At 40.0% G+C, this 22,634-nt stretch overlaps 1 long non-coding RNA gene across 17 annotated transcripts in view; it reads right to left on the bottom strand.

The window, feature by feature from the left end:
- Positions 1-22,634, bottom strand: part of LOC144691537 (uncharacterized) — a 69,347-nt gene that overhangs the window by 13,661 nt on the left and 33,052 nt on the right. For 7 of the 17 annotated variants that reach the window (XR_013579158.1, XR_013579154.1, XR_013579160.1 and 4 more), the window contains one exon: positions 12,112-12,316. The exons of 7 other annotated variants lie outside the window; for them this stretch is intronic. This is a non-coding gene — a long non-coding RNA (uncharacterized LOC144691537). Of the gene's footprint in view, positions 1-7,535; positions 7,793-12,111; positions 12,317-22,634 lie in introns of those variants that run through there. 3 more of the 17 variants (XR_013579164.1, XR_013579167.1, XR_013579156.1) reach the window with 2 other exon arrangements.

The raw sequence follows: 22,634 nt of genomic DNA, 5'->3' as shown, positions 1-22,634 counted from the left end.
TAGTGGAGTGGATTTCCCCTCTATTGTAGAACCCATGTGATTTTAGCTCCATTGAAATCAATGGGACAAAAGACCAGGCAGGTTTTACAACAGCCAGATAATCTACCTCACTAGGTTATTCATGTGTGAGTATTTTTTTAAAAAAAAAATCAAGGTAACACAATTCTTCAGTTTGTGGGGGATGGGGGCACAGTGGAATGAGAGAAAAATTGGAGGTTAACCAGCAAATTTAGCAGTCCCTGCCAATGCCATTTTGGAACTAGCTTCTAGAAAATGGAAAAGAATATAACCAGCTGAAATACCCCCTAATCTTACATCCCAATTTCTTTTGTTCTGGGGATTCAGTTATACTTTCAGTGATGGCATCAAAAGCTCACCATGTGGTGATTTAGAGCCACAAGGTATTAATCTGCTAATCTGCAACAGCGCCCCTTAGTATAAGTTTTAAATAAAGCAAAATCATCCCAGGAACATTCTCATTGTTTTTAGAACTAGCTGTGCTATAATACGTATACCAAGTCAGAAAGTTGTGTCAAAAATTATGGATAAGTTTTGAATTCAAGATTAAGCATGTCCATTGAAGCAGTGCTGGAACTATTATTGGAGTCCAGTAGTTCAAAGTTCATTTTTACAGTTGATGTGGGTTTCCTCTGAAATATCTCGAAGATGACTAGGCTCACCACATCCACATTCTAAAACATTTTTTGAGTTCTCTTAACCAAATTGCTGTCAGCAGGATCACACCAACAGGAACTGAATCATTCATAATACTCAAATACTGAATAGTCACTTCACTTGTGCTGAAATTACAACACAGATGCCAAGATGCCCAAAAGTCCCTAATTATTTGTGCTGATTCATTCTACCATGATTACATATAGTACTAACACAGGGAACAAACACACAACAGCCCCACTGCAAGAATCTTTTACTAGTCAGTGAGAAATAACTTTTAAATGTCATTACTAACTGACTATCTGGCTGCAACCGCTACAATTAGCACAGGTACCAAAATCAAATAATTGTTAATCTACTGAATGCCCCTGAAATATGAAACAGGTTAGGCTTCTGTATACTGAATTAATCTAGTTTCTAGAATAGATGGCTCCCTCTAATTGGACCAGGTTCAATTATGGTTCCAATTGGACTGATTCAAATACAAGCTGATTCATTCAGATTTATTTTGAGAATGAGAACCAAGTTACAATGATTCACTGTGGGAATAGCTCACATCCTAAATAAATCTATGTTCACTAGTCCCTGTGCCAGTATAAAGACTTAAAACGTTAGTTATCTTTTCCCAGTCTGTAGAGATAGAAATCAGCAACTGAGTTTTAAAATGCAAGTTTGAACAAGCTGTAGGTGACTAAAGATGATATATTTGTGTGAATTATTTTAAACACAAGTTTGGAGGTCACAACAGCGATGAACTCATTCACAAATTTTATCAATAAACTGTCTGTACAAATAAACTTTCCAATGTTGGTGTGTCTGGAATTTTTTCAATTTTTGATATTCTGGTTTCAACTAAATATATAATGGTTAGGAGCTTCTCCACAGAAATGCAAGAGCTGTATAGGAATATTTACCTTTTCTTCACTCATTAGGAATTCTTTGTTTAGTCAGATAAACTAACATTGAAGAACGATTCATTTTTTGTATTTAAGCAGCCTAAATCATACTCATACCCACCCTGTTTACCCCCCCCCCCCCACAATAAAACTTTAAAAACCAACTTTGAGATAGGCACTGCTACTGTGATTAGAATTGAAACTGTCGTGGTTATCTCCTATCCCCAGCTTTAATGGATTTTGTTTGACACAATGTTACCTTTTAAAAACTATAGAGGTCTATTCATGATAGTGTCATGGAGGGAGATTTGCATAGTTAATAACCTAGAAAATTAAAAATGAACTTTTTCACTATTGTAACGTTACTATCAACTTAAAATTTCAATTACTACTTCTTTAGCCATTAGAAATGAACAAACCCTCGAATTGTCCAGACCTAGAAGGTTCTCAGGTTTGAAGCCTGGTCTGTTTTAAGTTAGATGACCCCAGTTTGACTGGTGTTACAATTGCCCTCAGTCCCCAACCCGTGGAGGGGAAAAGAAAAGCCAAAAAGCATTTCTGCTTTTGGCTGCCATCTAGTGAAAATGCTGGAAAGTGAGTAGATTACATCTTGGTTTCTTCGTTATTCCTCAAATATCTTCTCTGCATTGGGATTTATTCACCTTGTTCTACCCTCCTACTTCAAAATTCTTGGTGTACCCGCCCAAAATTTCTCAGATATCCTCTTTCCGATTCTGTGCAGAACTCATCCTTTTATTTCAATCTTCACTTTCCCCCTCTCCTCTGAATTTACAGCAGCAGCTCACCACCACCACCCTCAAGGGCAACTAGGGGCAGGCAATTATGTGCAGGTCTTGCCAGGCCCACATCCCATGAATGCATAAAAACAAATTACTGCCCTCCAGTGCTCTCTAAACCGCTCTCTCAGTACAGGTTCCATTTTGAAAGCCATCCCTTAAGCTTGTCACATTCTGTGGTCTCTACTCCCTAGGAATTCACAGACAAGGCCATCTCCAACTATTTTCCTGTATCCCTCAGCACCCACATGTCTCTACCCACTTCCAAGTCAATCCCTGCAAGCACTCCTCCTAATCATATAAGTGTACTTTCAAACTCCCTGTTGCCTAGCCTTTTTAGCCTTCCGTTCACTACCTCAATACTTTTGTGGCTGGTTACTCAACCATTCCCCTGCCTCCATTCCTGATGCCCTTGTCCCTTATCATTTCCTCTGGAATGGCCCCATCCTTTTGTTTAATTAGGTCCAACAGCTACAAACGGAATGTCTGTTGCTCAACTAGTTGAGCCATCATTTAATTTGGCTCAACCACATCAAGTGCTATAGGACTACACATTCTTCTCAACCCATGCACTATTCCAGGGTCAACCTGGAGAACAAAGACAAATTCAATTATTTACTCCACAATCAACCATCCCCTCAAGTTTCTGTACCTAGTGAGAAAAATCAGAGACTTAGTCACCAAGATTGGTGAAGTCTGTTCAGGTGCTGCACCCCACCCCATCAAGTCAAATCTCCCACCAGCTTAGGCTAAAGATGCTTTTTCTCCTACCTCATCTTGACCATAAAACCCACCAAACATCTCCCTTGATCCATTCCCACTAAATTATTGACCATTTAACTTCTTCCTTACCTTGTTAGTTGATAGTGTTCCTTTTCACATGCTAACAACATTGACACTCAGCTTTACTTCATCACTACCTGTCAACTCCTCCAGAATTGCAATGCAATGGACCATTTGTCTGATATCCAGTCCTGGAGGAGCAGAACTTTCCTCCAATTAAATGTGGGGAAGTCTGAAGTCATTATCTATGGTCCCTGCTACAAACTATTCCTTAACTACTGACTTCATCTCTCGCCCTAACAACTGAGGCTCTGGAACCAGGCTGCTGCAACCTTGGAAACATATTTGACCATGATGAGTTTTCAATCACAAATCCACACCAACATTAAGACCACCTATTTCCACCTGCATAATATCACCTGACCCCACCCCACTTCAGCATCCACTGCTGAAACCCTCATCCAAACTTTTAACAACTCTGGATTTGATTATTCCAATGAACTCCTGGCTTTCCATATTCCACCCTCCGTAAACACAAGGTCATCAAAAACTCTGCTTCTAGTATCCTAACTCACACCTATGCTCATTGACTTGCATCCAGTTAAGCAATGCCTCAAATTTGAAATTCTCACCTTTGTTTTCAAATGCCTCCTTGGCCTAATTTCTCCCCATCATTGCCAGCCCCACAACCCTCAGATACCTGCACTCATCTAATTCTGCCCTTTTTGAGACTCCCCAATTTTAATTGTGCCACAACTGACAGCTGTGCCTTCAGCTGCCTAGGCCCCAATCTGTGGGATTTTCTCCATAAACCTCTCTGCCTCTTACTCCTTTAAAACCCTCCTTAAAACTTACTTTTTGACAAAGCTTTTGGTCATCTGCTCTAATATCACCTTGTGTTTTAAGTAAAATTTGACACCAAGCCACTCCTGTGAAATGCCTTGGGATGTTTTATTATGTTGAAGACACTACATAAACACAAGTTGTTAATTGTTGAAGTTGTAAATGGTTACCTTACCCCAGATTTGTCCCTTTCCTTGCTGTGTCAATTGCCTTCAGAAATCCACTCTCAACCCCTCTGTCCTTGTAAGTTACTATCCTATTGCCAACTTCTCTTTCTCCTTTAACATGCTGTTACCCTTCAAATCTAATCCTACCTTACCCTTCAAATCTAATCCCACCTTTCCCAGAACGTCGTATTTAAATGGCTCCAATCATGTTTCATTCCTGCCGCAGCAGTGAAATACCAAGCCAAATTATATCCTCATGACCATGGTGCATTATCCCTCCTCAGGCTCTCTACAACCTTTACAGTCAACCATACTAACCACCTCAACACCTCTTTTCTACTGTCCAGTTCAGCAAGACAGTCTTTGCTAGGTTCCACAGCAGCTTTGCTTGCCCAAATACACGCAATTCCTTGGTGACATTATCCGTAGACATAGTTCAGTTTCTGTACGTTATACACTGACCATATTAGCTCTCCATCTGCACCAAATGTCTTGTCTCCTTCAATGTGGAATTGTGGCTCATTCAAAACTGGATGTCAGACACTAACAGTAAACACACATTAGTTAGTGTTGTGCTCAAGTCAGTGTAAAGAGAGTAACCTTTGCTCAAATATGTACAGTAGACAGTTCACACAGAAATGTGGTGAACCATTAAAATTAAATATTTAATTAATGGCGAGTCAGTTACTGTCTTTATACTGGAATTGCTCAGCTATCAACTCAAAACCAAAAGATATCTCTGGAAGTGGCCTGTGGTACAGTGTTAGGGACTTTCTAACCATCTTAAGTTTAAAAAATAAGGCTTCCTCACACATACTTTATTATTTTTATTAACATTTTTCAGCTTGCAGAGCACAGTCTTCTCCTGACAGTGGGATATGCAGGCCACAGACAGACATCATTCTGACCAGTTGATTTCAGATAGGCATTTGTGCAATGCAGGGTTTTCCCTCCCTGAGAATGGGCAAAAAGTTGAAGTAGCAAAATGCCCGATAAAAGTTTATACTGGGACTAGACGTTTAACAGGTCAGAAACTGGACAATACATGTTGACTGTACTCAGACTTATTATCGAACTCACCAATTCAGATTGCTTCTGGTTGGCATAGTTATTAATACAACCCACTTCATCAATTCTTGCTGTTCTTAATAGATGATTCAAACCATAAAAAGCAATTGATGCGGTGTGCAAGGCCCAAAAGTGCCACTAGTTTGCGGTGCAGGATTGGCTTCACATTTAATGTTCAGAAATGTAAGGCAAGCTATCTATAAATGACAAATTAATGATTCATACTAGGGTGCTGAATGATTATAACATGATAAAACTTACCAAAATAGTGAAAGTGATCACATAGTCAGGCAACAATCCAAGAGAAGGGAGAAATTTCTGATGTATAAGTAGAGTTATGGGCTAAATTTTCCCTCCATTGACCAATAGGTAAAAACCCAGCTTTTGAGTGTCAGTCTAGAGAAGGAGTACTAGTAAGTATTTGCTATAAATAAACAAAAAGTGAGAAGACATTTGGCAGCATTATATCTAATTGTGGTTGCAGAGATAGAAAAGCACCCACCTAGTGGGTGGGAGCAGGTACTACAATTATACAAGGTTTCTGTACACAGGTAACATGCAGCAACAGTGGAAGGAATCTAGTATTACAGTATATAGTTAAAATAATCTGAATGTAATCTAACATTAAAAGGTTAGAGAAAACAAAAGTAAAAAAATAAAAATTGGTAATTAAAGTATCAAAATTGGTAAAGAAAGCAATTGGCCTGATTAGACATCTTTAGGATAACATTGCTCTGCACTATAACATGACAGTTGAGTGTTTCAGCTCATGACTTCCCATGTATCGAGTCCCAATCGCTGATAACTTGCTGAGGAAAATCATGAATGGTGCTTCCCTACAAAAGAGCGCAAAAACAGCGAGCATGTCACCCTGGATTTCATTAGTAACCAGCTACAGGTTAACATTGCAAGGTTGGCAAATAGACGATGCCCTCTTGGCAAGATGATGTATGGCTGTGGCAGAAGATTCAGAAATAAGTGAAAAAAACAAATGGGACTTCGGGACAAAAAAATAAAGTGCTTGACATCTATATTTTGGCTTGGAAAAGGTCATCCAGAAGCATGCCACATCCAAATGACAGATTATATTCTTATGTGACTTGCATTATTTGTGTAATAAAATAAAGTCCATTTGTAAGAAATTGGGGTCTTTATTAAGAAGGTATTTTCTGCATCTTATGGAATTAGCTAAACAGCACAGATTTTCTCTGCAGAGAGGATTACTAAACGCTTTGACCTCCAAACAATCGCAGTTTGGGCTGCCATGTTGACATTCCTAAGTAGAAATGTCATCGTCTGTATCCCTTATCTATACAATAGCTTAGAAAGGACAAGGGTATGACCCTCAGCAAGATATAAACTAAAAGGTTGACCTCAAGCAGGGTGATGCACAAGGGGGGTGATAACCACCCTGATGTTTTGAGTACCTGTCCTCTATCCATTGGTCAGAATAGTTAGATAGATGATGATTGACACTTGGTAAGCTATCAAACCCCCCACCCAAAAAAGTGAGGTGGCAGTACTTGTTGGGCAGCTGACTTCTTCAAATGGAAGATGGACCAGAGGAGGAGGAAGATGATCGAGAGATTGAGGGAAGAGTTTCCTAACACTTCGACTAGACAGCGGAATCCTGTTACAGGTCGTATACTTTGTGTCTAATTTGTTAATGTATCAAATCTAAACTGTTGCTTCTTAATAAACCATCTTAAAATTACTTATTTCGACTGCCTATTTAGGTTTCTGTGGCCCCAAACCCCCAAAATCTTACACATTACATAATTTTAGATGAAATAGTGCCCTTTGAAACTATTCAGGTAAGTACAAGAATATTCAGCATGTCTGATGATTTGAATCAGTGGCACCGAAGTCAGGTGCAGTATCATTTATAACACATTTCTAGCACTTGCAAAAATTACTCTTTTGCTACTACGATTCTCATACTTAAAATGTCAATATTGACTAGAATATTTTTCTATTTTGGTCACTTTCATAGTGTCAAGCACTAGCAACTGAAATTTAACACCGGCAAATGCAATATAATGTCCCATTTATTAAGTCTGAGCCATTTACTTCAGCCCCAATTTCAGAAAAGCAAGGTCCATTTAGCCCTTCAACATTCTGAGGTGGATAAAATGAGTAACATGCCTTGGAGTGTTGAGAAGTAACAAGATACTGAGCAATACTTTCCATACTGTTACAGTATCCACTGAGTAATAAACAACCAACAGTGCATTAAGTAGAATTTCATCTGGTAGTCATTGTCAACTGCAGGAGATACTCCAAGTACACCATTATCTAGCCAGCCTCGTATCACCAGAGAGAGAGAGAGAAAAATTAATGCAAAATTATGCATAACTTTTTGCTGTACAATTACTGCTAGTGGAATGGAGTTGTAGCCAAACTCATTTCATCCTAACCACCAACTGAAGGCAAATTTTCATCTTCGTTTGACCTGGATTCAAACCGAAACCCCAAAAGGTAAAGGACTCTGCTTTTTGAGTCAGCCAGTTTTTGCAAGCAACACATTTTTTTGCTCCATGTTGGTGTTAAAATATTCTATCAACTACAGAGAGAAAAGAGAAACGTTAAAGGAACTGATGCTGCACCACTCCATGGGGGCTTTCACGACCAATGAGAAAGTTGAAATGGCAAGTGATTTGAGTACTCAATGTGATTGAGTAGAGCAGTGTGTAGTATAGTTAGGGCGAGTTAGGAATCATTTTCTGACTGGATGTGCATGATATCTGTGCCCAGCATAATGATTATTGTATTTGCCATCATGAAATGCCAGGGGAGAGACCAGGTTGACTGTAATTTTCCTGTCACTACTTGGTGAGGTGTTTTGACTGATTTCTCATTTCTTCTAATCCCCCTGATAGATGACCAATATCAGGAAATCGCCGTGAGAGGTTCTGGAAATAAATCCACCTCTCATAACTCTGCAGTCACAGGCCAGATCATAGCTGTTGAAGGTATTGTGCTATTTACTTCATGTGTGATGCTTAAGGGTAAACTTCCATTGCAAAGTTGAGCACATTAAGGAGTGAGCTGGAAGACTGAAGATTCCCATGAACCCACACTAAAAGGTGATCTCAAAAGGCGATCCCTTAAATTAGCAGTATCTCAAATGATTCCCATCACATGCAAATGTTAACAGTTGCACTAATGGTTTAGGACAGATTCTACTAGCCGAACGTTTCTACTGAGGCACAGTCTAGTTCTAGCCTTAGCCTTTGTAATGCTTAAAATTAAGATAGGAAAATCATCAAATCTTTTCTGTTTATTTTCCTGTGCAACAATTGATCAAAGGGAAAAGAATAATTTATTTGAGAACTACATTAGTGAACCAACCAAGGATATCTTGATTAGAATAGGACATTTAGCACTTTAAACATACATTTGCTTCTCTCTTTATGATGGAAGTAACTCAGTGCCACCAACCAGAGTGGGCTGAAAATCATTGTTACTCAGCCAAAGCCTCATCTTCTGCAGGTGTTTCATGGATTGATTTGCTCCGGATCTCAACTTATGTGGGAGGAGCTCACATTTTCACCCATGGTGAAATTTGATAAAATTATACCCCACCCATTCTCTAGAACATTACTTGTTATGTAGGAGGGACCTCCTCCACAACCATACTAGCTGGAGAGAATTCAAACCAAAAGCAGATGTAAGGCCTCTCCAACAAATCACACTTAGCTGGCATGGAAAGACAAAAAGGTGCAATTTTATTGGCTAACATGAAAGTCATGCTTTTCTGGAGCTTTGAAATTCAAAAAATACCGCATACAGATCCTCATAATAGCTCTGCGATTAAACTGACTGATTTCTACACTAGCATCAACCCTGATCATTATGCCACCTTTAACAGTGTGAGGTGACATTGAGTCAGCATGATTCCTAACCATGAACTTAGCGAAAGCTCGACTCAAATATCCCATGTGAGTTTCAGTAATCCTTGGCCTGAATAGACATCTCTTTAGTCCGTGCCACACAACTTGCAAAACCATTTAAATGCTTAAAACTAATCTGACCTAAATGAACAAGGTAGACAAGGTCCCTGCAAGGTTAGAAATCATATCAATTACACAATAAGCAGAACACTAGCTAATATAGCACCTAATTGAGCAAGAGCTAAATCCTTTATTATTTAAAAATTTCACCAGTGCAAAATTTTAAATGACATTACAGAGTATCATGACCCCAAAAATCTGTGGGCCAGGGTCCTTCCTGGCAGCTATGCTAGTGCAAACCCCAGCAGAGTTTGAGGGAACATTAGGGGGGCATCTCATCTGCATATTATGTACTCATTAGTCCCATGCTGAGAGAAACTCCAGTGCTTGGTCAACAGAGGTTTGGGATACCCAGGCCACCCGTGTAGGGGGCATACCCCAATTTATTTTTTAAAAATGTATTTTGTTTTCAGGAGCCCAGGTCAATTCCTGGGCCTGGATCCTCACTGTGTAGCTTGTTTCTCCAAGGTGGAGACTGCGCCTTGGGATTTTGCAATTAATTCCATCTTTTCTGGGTCCTGTCCTTTCCCCATCCCCCCTCCACCCCACAAATGGAGTTACATTTGAAGTCTGGTGGAACTGCCAAGTAAACCTGGCCACTGCATGTTCTACATCCATGAAACTTCAAAGCAAGTTACTTGTATTTGTGATGCCCATTAGCTCATTATGAAATCACCCATAATATTTTCCACAGCTTTTTTTTTAAACAAGTTGCAGCCCACTATAGGAGTCACATTCAACTCACCTGGTCATCCAAGTCAGTGCTTACATGCAAAAAGAGAAGGTAATGTTAAACCTATATAAAATCATTGGTTAGGCTGGAGTAGGACTATTGTATCCAGCATTAGGCACCTTAGGAAAGTATGTCAAGGCCAAGGAATGGGTGCTGAAGATATTTATGACAACAGAAAAGCTTTAGTCAACATGAGACATTTTGGGGACTCATTATAATAGAAAATAAAAGTTGAGAGGACATCTAATAGAGATGTTAAAAATTATTTTTAAATATATTCCATTTGCCTCAAGAAAACCATGTTTCAGCATTATAACTGGATGGCAGAATTCATGACCACCAAAAATATGGAAGATGTTAGGAGTGATATTCATTTATTTACCTTGAAAGAGACGATTAAGGCATGGATAGCCCAATTGGAAACTGTGGTAAGTAAAATCCATTATAGTTTTTTTCAAATATTAAAAAGGACGCAGATAAAATTGAAAAAACAAAAAAAATTTTAAAGTATGGGGGAAAAGGTGGGGCGATGGGATTGAATGGATAGTTCTTTCAGAGAGCCAGCACCTGTGAAGGGTGACAGGCCTTCTGCGTTATAAAATATGATTCTACCGTAGCTTTATGCCACCTCCAATGAAATGATTCTAATGGCCTGTGACAGTGACAGAGTGCCAATAGGTTCATCTCTCTTCAGACAAGATCAAGCCACTGGCTGTGCCTGACACGCCCGCAGGCTTCACTGATCTTTGTGCCACGTATAATGTTCAACCGAGGTACAGAGTGCTCCATTTATGATGCCTTAAGTTTGTTGCTTTCTTGTGCAAGTGTGATTGTCAGATTGTGTGGGGGCAGTGAGATGGGTGTCATCAACATTAAGATTAGTGCCCAGTCTTCCTGTTCCCTAGTCCTAATGGGTGGGAGTTGTTTTTGTAATTTTAAGCAACATTTTCTGTTGGCACTGGTATTAAAAATATTCAAAGTAAATTTAAAAGGCGCCCCCCCCACAAATAAGTATAGGGGACACCCAAAAGGCTCCTTGCCACCATTGAAAAACTAATATTTTTAAAAATGTCATCACCATGCCTTGATTCTCTTCTACATGAAAACCAGGAATGCCAACCATTACTACAATTATGAATTGTTCCTAAGTTTCCATGAGGAAAGAAAAAAAAAGCATGTTTTGGACTCATTTTGTCAACATTCCTCCTAGGGGGAAAAAAGGTTAAAAACTACATGGCAGGTAGTTTGGGAATGTTGTCTGCCCTGTTATGGACTGTCAATCTACAAGGGAGTGGCAATTAAACTCTTTCACACAAATTGAAACTGAAGCACCTTACATGGTTTTGGACCACACCTTTAAAGAGTATATACAGTTACTGGCGCCAAGGCCCCGACACAGTTTCTGTAAGAGTTGTTGGGAACTCCACCCTTAATCATTAGGCTTATCTTAAACCAACTTCTTTTATTGCTGCTCCATTATTATTCTTTTCCTGTTCAACTCTTTAGCTTGCAGGTAGCTATTAGGTTGCCTGCAATTCTAGTTTCATTTTGACCCCTGCTCTCCACCCCACCCCCCACCCCACCCCGCACCCTGTGTTTCCTAATCAACCCCTCCCCCCACCAAATAAGCATTACAATTGAGTCCAACTAGATTTACAAGTGCTAAACATTAACCCTTTAAGTACTGAAGTCAACCAACAATAAACAAAACAAGGTTAGTTTTTCCACACCTAAATGTTCACTAGGAATGTGCCACAATCCTCCAAGCTTCTGACTACACTTTGCAACCAGCATCAGAAATTTACACAGAGTGCATAAGGAAATTCACATGGCTGTACCTGTGATTACCTTATAAAGCTGTGAAGCATAAAGTACCCAAAGAATGAGAAAGTTCTTGAGGCAATCTGACCAACCCATATGTCACAATGAAGTGCAAGCTTATTACACCAGCACTGTCAAGCAGCTTACACATTGGTAATTCATTTCAATATATTAGGAAGCTTCTACTGTTCTGTTTTAAACTTTATTTTAAATTTAATCTGTTCCATACAGAACAGTCCCCAAACGATTTTGAACAATATTTACAAACGATCTATTGAAGAAAAAGTACAAGTAACTGATGACTTTTTCACTCACCCAGTCTGATTAAGTCATCTCTATGGTCAGGCATTCTTTCATCAGTATTTCCTTATGGCAGGCTGCTGCCGCTAGCTGGAAGTCCCCTCCGTTACACTGGCTTAATTTTTTTTTTTAAAAAAAAAGTTTCAAACAAATCTTGTTACTGGATGTCACTTCTGGCAACTGCTGACACGTGAACTCTAAAGAAATCGCTATTTCATTCCTGTTCAACAACAACAAAAAAAAGAATAAATAAATAAGCGGGGAGAGAGTGGGGAGGGGGAGGGGGGGGGGGAGAGAAAACCACCTCAGACCACACATATCGCTATTGGTGGTTTAAAAAGCATTTCTTTTCACTCCAACCAAGGAACAAACGTTAAAGGTGCCGGTTTTAAACGCATCACCCTGCACTCTGCTGAGTAATCCAGGTGCGAGGTGACTGGCAGTGTCTGCTCCGGCCGGTCCCAGTGACAATGCTGCTGATGGTATCTGAGTTGTCTGTCTCACTCACTCAGCTTAGCGAGTGTCTGACTGTAGCGGAGGAAGGCTCCAGGCAGCTCCGAATACAGACACGGCTCTTCTTATAGACAAGCGCCAATCACCAGCGGGCCAATCGCCGAGTCCCCCCCCCCCGCCCCAACACCCAGTCTGCCAATCACATGACCAATCCCGACACATTACACAAAATTCTCAATCAGGGGCTAGGCTGGGGTTAGGAAAAGGGCATCCATTCAAAAAAAAAGACAGAATACGCCCAGCCGCTACGAGCAGGAAACTCCCCTGCCTCACACACAAAAGGAATGGCCTTTATCCAAATAAGGGAAACGTCTGACTGCCTTTGAACGATTCCCCCCCTCCACCACCCCCCCCCCCCCCCCCCACACACACTGGGAGTACATCCTGAAGTGGGCCTACAACTTCCAATCCAGCCATTATCCTTTTTTTAATTTAGATTTTTCTCTTCCTGCACGTAAAAGTCAAGACAATCTGGCTGGATTATTTAACACTTTTGTGACACCGAAGTGTTCTGGTTAAACTAGTCAACACATGAAGGATGCACAGTGGAGGTGAAAACAGACTATCCCACAAATAAGGATATTTGTGGTTTATGCCTGATTTATTTACAAAATAGGAGAACCTGTTTCCCAGTGTTCTCAACTCTATTTTGTTGAGACCACACATAAAAATGTATGGCATTAAATACAGGCTAAACCTGAAACTAAAAGGTTAGTCTTAAATCTGTAATATATAGTCACTGACTCGTCGGTGATATAAGAAAACTGACTCCACAGCTCTAAATTAACAGATCAGTTATTTTTCTTTTTAAATTAAATTATATCTTTGTGACTAACTGTCCTACACATTAGGTCAAAGCTCATTAATCAAGTCAAAAGTAATTAGATATTAATAGAACATTACAAACTGTCCCACTGAATCTGAACTGAGGCATAATCAATGAAAATATCAATTCACGAAGGATCCTACCCTGTCCTGCCTGAGTTCCAGAAACTCATTGGGATGGAGGGTGTAGGAGAGGGATAATATTAAAAAAAAATGACTACTACTATAATGAAAATGTGATACTTTGGAAGAGTCACCAGTGTCTCGTCATTTTAATCTTGATGACGATGTGCAAATTAAGTGACGATGTATTTTAATATATGATTTATGTCATAAATTCTTCTTGTGTTTATATGCAGATTAAAACCTTTTTTAAAAATCAAACTTTTAGTTTGAGAGTGCCATTTTGCACAGTGACAGCAGATCCAGAGAAAACAGAGGTAATTAAATTTATATTTTTGTCAAGATCTCAATTATAACAAACAAAAATCTTTTTAAAATGTCTTATTTTAGTATTAGTTTCTGTTCAAACAAGAGCAACAAATCAACAGTTTCTGGAATTAGTATTAATATATACCAACTTCAGTTAAATCCAGGTATCAATACTGTTCAATCACAACTTCTCCAGTGTTGCTATTCTCCCTATAATTGGGCACTGGTGACCTGGTTAGCTTAACACACAGCACTGCAACTGCAAGCTTCAAAGATAGTTAAAGGGCTTACTACCAGGACCGAAGCATAAACAAGAGGGGGCTGCTTCTGGGGGAGGGAGTGGGCAGTGTCTGAATCATGTGTGATGTGCCACTGAGGTTTTGAGGCAGATGGGAGTGCATTTCATGCAGTACAGTTTGTTTTGCAGTAGGTCAAACTAAGTTAAGATGTCAGAATAGCATGAATCAGTCTAATTACCCCATACAGAGTTGTGCAGCATATTACATGCACTTAATATCCAGACAGCCAGTAAATAACAAATGATGAGGTACACAGTTATAACTTAACGGTGCACTGTCTTCATTAAAATTAAGATCTGCTATACTTTTGTTTAATTTGACAGGCCGCAGTGCCAGAAAAGCCATGAGTCATTTTAGCCACTGTGGTATCATGTACAAATGACATGATGTGTTTAAAATGATTTATCATCACATCATGTGTTTGTTTACAAATAAAAAAGTCTGCTACATTCTTCCCTTTAAAAATGCTGTGCCATTAAAGCAAAACAAAATGAATATAAGTACTTATTTTCATTACATCTCAAAATTTCTCCTCCCTTAATTGTAGGTGGATAATTAGAAACAAAATTTTGCAGAGATTCTCCCCATCACTCAAATTTCAGGTTGATGCACAGCATGCATTGTTCATGAGTATGATGGCAGACTCTGTCCAAACATTGGCTATAGTTTTGTCCAATCCTTGGATGACTACACTCATAACTAATAGCATCAGCCCTCCAACTTTGTACTTTGTCAAAAAGCTCATTTTGGCTGGCTTATCTGGTAAATATACGATCCAGAAGAATACTGAGCCAAACAGAGCAGGAAATTCCCAGGTTTTATCTCCTATATCTGCTGAGTTATTTAATTTGAGGCAGTGTTATTCCATACTTTGAGCATTAACAAGCTGTAAGACCATGGAGAGCATCACAGGCTGATTCTTGCCTCACCCAATGTCCACACACATGCAGATTTACAGAGAAGTGAACAGAGAAATAAATGGGAAATTTTCACTTCCCTAATCTATGCAGCCACGTGTAGCTTCTACCCCTACTCTGCCTAAAATTAGTTGACTCATCACAGGTTGGGGATTGAACCTCGGACTTCAGTGATCCAGATAATTTAGCACAACATAATCTATTCACTGAGTCATCAGTAGGAGCCCCTGTTAAAAGTCTTAAGTGGCATATGACTCTGCTAATACCTTCCTCCTGTCCCCAAATTATCTTTAGCCTAACCAAAGATTTAGCTGCAGTGAGAATGGACTGATAATTTAAGATAAACTATATTGAGGGGGATTTAAGAATATTTTTTCCTGTTTTTTTTAAATCAGGAGAACCTGAAGACAGTGCGTATGGGATTAAAATAGGAGGTATTCCTTTTGCTATCCATAATGTCTGTGTGGGTGCCCATCTGCATATATATCACTCTAACCTCAGAATACTCCTCCTTTAAACAATGAATGCATGTGGGCACCATTCACCACAGTTGTCTGCAGTAAGCCAAATTGAGTTGTTTTAATAAGATGCAACAACAAATCCTTGCCACACATGATCACATGTTGTTGGCATTTGGGTAACATCACTGCAGCAACAGCTCAGAATGGTCCCACTTTTTGCTCTCTTACTCGTGTCCACCGCAGGGTGCAGAATTGTTTCATCTGTTTTCATCTTATTTGTCAATAGACTTATGTCAGCATCAGCCAGTGGTCAAGATGGGGCATATAAGAAAGGGCCCACTTCCCATAATCATAAATATGATGACATGCCTTGATTGTTAGATAGACCGCGACACGGTCCCACAAATGCTTGCAGCACCCTGGTACCATAGCCAATTGGCCATTTTTCATGTGTGATCTTAAACATTATTGGCACAATATTTGCCAATGCATGAGAAGGGGTGGGAAGCACCAAACCTGAAGTTAATTCTGTCCTCATCTTATGTTGACACACACACACACACTTTTCAGCAGAGATGGCTCGAGCATTCAGAAGTGGGAACAATGGATGGCCGTTCCCAATTAGCTCGTGTAAATTCTACTGCCACCTTAATTCAATTCAAACCATTGAGCAAACCCGCAATCGTCCTGGTTTGTAAGGGCTCAGTACCACACCAGTCAGGATGCAGTAATGCACTAAATAGCCAGTGGCACTACCTTAACATTGCTATATGCCAATTCTCTCGATTCCTACAGCAACTCAAAAATGAAATTAAGGTGGTATTGCTGTGAAATTAAAGTCCTGTAGATATCCAATGCTGTTGACAACCTTGGTATCCGAAAATCTACACACACAGTTTTGTGTAATTGACATGGTAATAATAATAATAATTAATCTGATATGTAATCATCCAATTGGATAGCTTTCATCAACATGGTTCAGAATTGAAAGAAATACTGGGATTAAACATGGATGGTCCAATTCAAAGCAAAGGTCAGAGTCTGCCTGGAATTGGTCAGGATTGGCATTCATTTTGCCCTCATTTCAAAAAAGAGCTTTTGGTTAAATTTGACTGGGTTTCCAGATGCACATATGTACCTGACAAGGGGGGAAGAAGAGGGTGAGAAAAAAAAACATTTGCCCAAACTGCTCAGTTTAAATTACCTTATATGATGGCCAGTATCAGAGTGACATTGATGGCATTGTGGAGAAGCCCGGGACCCAGACAGATCTGTCTAACATTTTGGGATTAAACAAGTTGTCTTAACCACTGTAACAGCACAATCTCAAAAGCTTTAGTGAAAAGCAGAGCAAAAAGTATTCCAATGATTAGCAATTACTGAAAAGCAGATAAATAGGTACATTAGACCAAGTGACGGATTGGCATTATGCCAGCTCATTTCTATAATCTCCAGGTCTTCTTCATTGAACATTTAAGTAGTTGCTTCTTTACATTTGAGCAGATTTACAAATGAACAAAAGACACAATAGAAAATGGCACGAAATAGAGCAAGAGAAAAAAATATTCCTATGTTCATAAAATGTAGCAAAATCTAAGAATGGGCTAATGAACAATGCACTCAATGTTGCTACACTTGAAACATGGAGGAAATCAGATTGGAAATATCGTACAAGTCCTTAAAAGGCTCCCATTACCTCACTGTCAAGTTTTCTGAAATGTAAAATGCCCAGGTGACATCCGTGTTGAAAAATACACAACCATACATGATGTTCGAGAAAATTTACATACAACTATTAATATATACAACTATCAACGATTTAGATTTTATACTTTTATTTTAAAAAGTTAAAACAGTAGGTTTTTGCATCTGATGCAATTGTGTAGTTTTATCACCAATTGTGTCAATCAATATTTCATGTCCTTGTTTATAAATGTAAGAGAGCATTGAAATTTCATTATCTGACTTCATCATCCCTTGAACTGACTTGGCAGTAAGACCTCACCATTTGTTGTACAATTCAAACCATGAGACCTAATTCTAATCTTTTACCACCCATAGACATGTGTGTACATATGACTTCTTTTTTGGTTTTATTTGGTTCATCTCATGATTGAGAAGTAATCTGAATTATTTGAAAGTTTAGTAAAATTGACATGTCATAGGCTCATAGAGTTATACAGCACAGAAACAGGCCCTTCAGTCCATCATGTCCATGCTGGCCATCAAGCACCTATCTATTCTAATCCCATTTTCCAGCACTTGGCCTGTAGCCCTGTATGCTATGGCGTTTCAAGTGCTCATCGAAATACTTCTTAAATGTTGTGAGGGTTATTGTCTCTATCATCCCTTCAGGCAGTGTGTTCCAGATTCCAACCACCCTTTGGGTGACATGATCCACTTGAAAAGGAACTGAAGCTTTGACCAAGTCTCTCTGAACTGCTGTTGAACTCCTGACAGCTTATCACATGACATTTTTATTAAAAAAAAAGCCAATTTACCAAAAGGCTAAAATAAGGTCCTTTGGACATCTTTTTCTTTGCCTTAATTTGCTTAATTCCATCAGCTCAGTGTAGTCCATTGTACTTGTGGTCCATTGATCACTTGGCCGCATAGCTCAATGCATACACTCTCATGTAGGTCACGGACCATTCTTTATGCTATAATTCAAGAAGGCTACAATTGTAAAGAAACTGCTGTAAAATTAGAAATTCTTCTAGTCTTTCCAGCTACTCTTCCAAACCAGCAACTTTAGGGCAACTGCCAGGGTTATGGGTTATGTGGGTCCCTTTAGGCTAAATTAGGTCACACCTACAAGGGAGTAAAAAACATGGAGGAGGGGAGTGGCTCACACCTTAGTCTTTGCCCAGGGCCCTGACAGGTCTAAAGCCACCGCTGCCTAAAGCTCAACGTTTGTTCTTCAGACTTTAGTCTTAAGTTTAAGAAATGAAACATATTTCTCTTGTTTACAGAATGCCCATCATCAACAAAAACACTGTTGCCGCTAAAATTTACTTTAATAATGACTAAAATAATCATGCTCTGGTGAAGAGCAACTATTTTTAAAGATGCCAAAAATAGCAAAAAAGTCACAACACAATATTTACTTGCAATGTGAAAATACCAAGTTTTTACAGATCATAGTTTAGTGGAAATGGGGCTTGTATTTTTTTAAATTCCCTATTTAATGCAAGTTATTCTATCACACAAGGGCTCTGCCTCCAGGAAAGCAGCATCTCCAGCCCACGTTAATGGACAGCCAGTCATGGAAAACCTGACTGACAACATATTCAGACATTACTCAAGACTTTTGGATCTTTTCAGGTTCTGCGTTTTATACATTACTAACATTCCCTTCCGTTTTAAACAGCATAATACAACATTGCTTGCTTTCGGTATCAGAGAAGATTTCATTTAAAAAACATTGCCTTGAGGCCAGGTTACCAATTTACTCAGACCTGTTTCAATTTGGATCAAAATGAATTATATTTTGCAACATTGTTCGTACTTTGCTGGAAGATGACTTTTGCCATGACCCAGAACTGCATGAAATGATGGGTGGAATGTAATGCCCTCCCTTGTCGGGGTGGGGGCATTTAATCAGACAGGAGGATGGCAGGTGGGGGACCCCACCACTGCCCCGATTAAGTCAGTGGTAGGAAGGTCTATGGATGGCCCTCCTGCTCCACTGCCAATTGAGGCCCTCAAATGGGCAATTAATACATTAAGGGCCTGATCTCACCACCATTGACTTTCAACCAGCAGCAGGTGGGGGTCTTGCCATGCAGGACCCCTGAAAAACAAATCCTGATGTGTTTGCTTACGGGCTTCCAGAGGAGGCCCTCAGTCTCTTGACTGCGGGACCTGGCACTGGGAAAGAGTGTCAGAGCCGCTGAAAGCCATCCCCATGCCCCTGTTGCCGACCCCCACCTCCCCTGCGACCTTCCTCCTGCCATCACTCATCTGTGTCTGGATCCATGGTGATCCTAGGCCTCAGGTGGGTATAGTAATGGCAACAGCCATTGCCTCCCTCCAATTGGCCAGCAGCTATCAGTGGGCAGGACTTCCACCACCAGGATCGGCCCGTCACTGTCTTTCCAGAAGAGAAGGGATGCAGGGCTCTCGCCAGCTCTCCAGCTAGTGGGAGAGACCCATCATTATATACTACCCGATATCTGCAACAATTTTGTGTTAATTGAATTTGTAACAAAACACAAATAATTACACTTTAATTCATTGGTTTCAAACATTTTGCTAAATAGTACACTTCAGGGTATTTTCTTTCTGTCGATGTTGTCCAAAAGCGGGATACAGCCATGAGATAAAAAGCAAAACTGAACCCTGGAAATCTGAGAGGAAGACAGCTTAATGTTTGGGTGCAGTCCTCCATCAAAAATGGGAGAAAGTCCTGATAGCAAGGCCACACCCAAAATAAAACATTGAACCGTCCTTCCCTTCTAGGTGGTGACAGCCATGCTGGGGGTAACTTTAACCTAACTCGCCTGGTGGGTTTGGGTCAGCTGCCCATTTCCTGCATGATTTTAATCTCAATCGGGTGTAAAGGACAATCCCACCCGAATCTTCCTGGTAAGTTATTTTTAAAAAAAACCCGCTGTGTATTTTCTATATTTTCAGTTTTTATTGCACAAACATTTGAGATTGCCTCAAATCCAGAGCTCCCTGGATTAAAAAAGAGAATGAAATTAAGATAAAGAAGAAAAAAAGTGTGCTTATGACAGGTATCAGGTAGAAAATACAATTGAGAACCAAGAGGAATACAAAATGTTCAGAGGAGAGGTGAAAAAGCATATTAGAGAAGAGGGATTATGAGAAATGACTGGCAGCCAACATAACGGGGAATCCCAAAGTCTTCTATAGGCATATAAATAGTAAAAGGGTTGTAAAAGGAGGAGTATGGCCGATTAGGGACCTAAAAGGGAACTTACACATGGACGAAGGGGCCATGGCTGAGGTATTAAATGAATACTTTGTATCCGTCTTTACCCAGGAGGTAGATGCTACCCAAGGCCATGGCGACAGAGGAAAGTCTGTCAATAGAAGGGTTCAAAATTGATAAGGAGGAAGTGTTGAAGAGACTGCCGGTACTTAAAGTTGACAAGGCACCGGGACCGGGCAAGATGCATCCAAGAATATTGGAGGAAGTGAGAGTAGGAATTGCAGGGGCACTGGCCATGATTTTTCAGTCTTCCCTCTATTCAGGGGATGTGCCAGAGAACTGGAGAATTGCAATATTACACCCTTGTTCAAAAAAGGTTGTAAGGATAAGCCCAGCAATTACAGGCCAGTCAGTTTAACTTCAGTGGTGGGCAAGATTCTAGAAACAATTATTCGGGACAGATTTAGTAGTCACGTAGAAAGATATGGGTTGATAAGGAAGAGCTAACATGGATTTCTAAAGGGGAGATCTTGTTTAACTAACTTGCTGGGGTTTTTTTGAAGAGGTAACAGAAAAGATCGATGAGGGTAATGTTGTTGATGTGGTGTACATGGACTATCAAAAGGCATTTGATACAATGCCACACAGACTTGTGAGAAAAGTTATTGCTCATGAAACAAAAGGGACAATAGCAAAGTGGATATGAAATTGGCTGAGTAATAGGGAACAGAGGGTAATGGTTAATGGATATTTTTCCGGCTAGAAGGTGGTTTGTAGTGGAGTTCCTCAGGCATCGGTATTGGGACCCTTGCTTTTCCTGATATATATGAATGATCCAGATCTTGGTGTGCAGGAGACAATTTCAAAGTTTGCAAATGACACGAAGCTCGGGAGTGTTGTAAACTGTGAGGAGGACAGTGTAGAACTTCAAGAGGACATAGACAAGTTGGTGGAGTGGGCAGGTAGGTGGCAGATGAAGTTCAATGTGGAGAAGTGTGAGGTGATGCATTTTGGTAGGAAGAACATGGGCAGACAATATAAAATAAGGGTTGAAATTTTGAAGGGGGTGCAAGAGCAGAAAGACCTGGGTGTATATGTGCATAGATCATTGAAGGTGGCAGGACAGGTGGAGAGAGTAGTTAATAAAGCATATAGCATGCTGGGCTTTATTAATAGAGGCATAGAGTACAAGAGCAAGGAGGTTATGCTGAATTTATATAAGACCCTTGTTAGACATCACCTGGAGTATGGTATACAGTTCTGGGTGCCACATTTTAGGAAGGATGTGAACACATTGGAGACACTGCAGAAGAGGTTTACAAGAATGATTTCAGGGATGAGAAACTTCAGCTATGAGGATAATTTAGAGAGGTTGGGACTGTTCTCCTTGGAGAGAAGAAGGCTGAGAGGAGATTTGATGAGATGTTCAAAATCATGAAGGGGCTGGACAGAGTATACAGGGAGAGGCTGTTCCACTTGTAAAAGGATCAAGAACGAGAGGGCATAGATTTGAAGTGATTTGCAAAAGAAGCAAATGTGACGAGAGAAAAAAACTTTTTCACACAACAAGTGGTTCGGATTTGGAATGCACTGTCTGGAAGTCTGGTGGAGGCAGGTTAATCAAGGCATTCAAGGATGTTTATTTGAATAGAAACAATGTACAGGGGTACAGGAAAAAGGCAGGGCAATGGCACTAGGTCATAATGCTCATTTGGAGAGCCGGTGCAGACATGATGGGCTGAATGGCCTCCTTCTGTGCCGTTAAAATTGTGTGATTCTATGAACTGGAATGATGTTTTTCTGGTCTTGGTGATTCAATTTTATGGAGTGATTGACTTTCCACTTTATTAAGAAAAAACTAACGCTTCATTCTCTACACTCCTTTTTATGGTCTCTCCACTGTTTACCCCTGCAGGCAACTCCTGACCTTATATCCTCTGCCACAGGGGTGATCAGAGCAGCCTGGATTCGAATCATAGAATCCTACAACACATGAGGAAGATGACGGACATTCAGTCCATCAGGCTTATGCTGGCTCTTTGAGAGAATTTAGTCCCATAGCTTTCTCTCCCCACCCCTAACTCTGCAAATTAGTGCTGAAGTACATGTCCAATTGCCTTTTAAAAGTTCCTATAAAACTGATTCCATCACCCTTGGTTGTTCCATTTTTCGTCAGCACCTCCAAAGGCATCAC

Source organism: Cetorhinus maximus, chromosome 16 (genome assembly GCF_964194155.1).
Source record: "Cetorhinus maximus chromosome 16, sCetMax3.hap1.1, whole genome shotgun sequence".
NCBI classification, from domain to species: Eukaryota; Metazoa; Chordata; class Chondrichthyes; order Lamniformes; family Cetorhinidae; genus Cetorhinus; species Cetorhinus maximus.
The sequence above is the reverse complement of the archived record's forward strand: the minus strand, read 5'-3'. Positions and strand labels throughout refer to the sequence as shown.